Source organism: Furipterus horrens, unplaced genomic scaffold, assembly GCF_987537825.1.
Source record: "Furipterus horrens unplaced genomic scaffold, mFurHor1.1.pri manual_scaffold_13, whole genome shotgun sequence".
In the NCBI taxonomy this organism is placed as follows: domain Eukaryota; kingdom Metazoa; phylum Chordata; class Mammalia; order Chiroptera; family Furipteridae; genus Furipterus; species Furipterus horrens.
Window position 1 is genome coordinate 42,366,245 of NW_028327183.1, and position 1,354 is coordinate 42,367,598.

Genomic DNA, 1,354 nt, shown 5'->3' on the forward strand with positions numbered 1-1,354 from the left:
GGCCTCCCCTGAGGTTCTCAGCTTTCAGGTGTGGCTCTTTTTGTTTGTTTGTTTGTTTACATTTCTCCCTTTTGATCATAAATCAGTCTAAAGAATGCATTGATGACCAACCTTTTGGTTAGATAATATGGCCCCACAATGCTAGAAAGGCTCATTCCTAATACGTGTTTGTGGCTTTAGGTAGATTTTAAAATTCTATTCTAGTCTTAGGAATACAATATAATTACTGCTTCTCCTCTGCCTGAGCCTGGCTTTTCCCAGAAGAGAGCTGCCTGAATTTCTGGATTATTCCGGTTTGTATTTCTGTTTGCATTTTCCCATAGTTCGGTAAGGAATGGTAGTGGAGGAGATACAGGGGAGAGGGAAGGGGAAAAAAGAAGGGACGGAAAGAGCAAGGCCAGACCAGGAAGCTCAGAGAGCAAAGGATATAGTGAAGGAAATGTAGAATGGGGAGAAAAGGAGTGATAGCACTTATAAGCTTTAGAAGCTTTCTCTAGTTCAGAGAGTCTCTAAAAATTCTTATCAACTTATTTTTGAAAAAATTATCTGTGCTCCTTCTAAAAGCTTCTAATTTCCAATAAAGATAAGCTTCCCTAAGAATATCTGAGATTCAAGTTGGAAGGGAAAGTGCCTATTATCCTTGGAGCCAGATGAGTTCAGTGCCTCTTTAATCCAGCAAAATGTTTCATTCAGACTCGCCGACAGCAATTCCAATTGAAAGCCAAAGTGAAAAACCAACACCTACATTTTTCCTATTCTGAGTTTTCAACTCTTATTGTTAGGCTTGGTTCTCTCAACTTTTAACCTTTAGCTTCACCTCAAGGATTTAAAAAAAAAATAGCTCAAATAATTTCAGGCCTCTTACCTTAAGACAGGAAGGCACAGAATTCTGAGAAAGTCTTACCCAAGCTTTCCCGATGCTATGCAAGGAATTGGTGAGCACAACGGGCCCCTGCTGGTACCTAGCAAGGTGGCTTTGGGGTTTTTTCCCCTAGAATCCTGTACATGAAGTACATACAGTTTAAGCATGTAGAAAATTTGTATGAGTTAATTTGAGGCATCTTGACAACAATTGCTAGCAGGAATGTCTCAAATAATTGAGAAAATGCTCCAGAGAAATGGCCGTTTCGCACTTTATGGTATACATTCCAATCTAAGGAAGAGGTATCAGGGGTTACATGAAATCCATTGGTGATAGATTAGGAAGGTGGGAGAAAGCAAAATGGGGGAATTTCTGGGACTAGATAAACTATAAAACAGATAGACACACACTTTTTTTTTTTTTTTACATTGGTTGGTGCAGTATAGTTGACAGTTAACACTTAACACAAGAACAATAACAACGAGGAGTTTT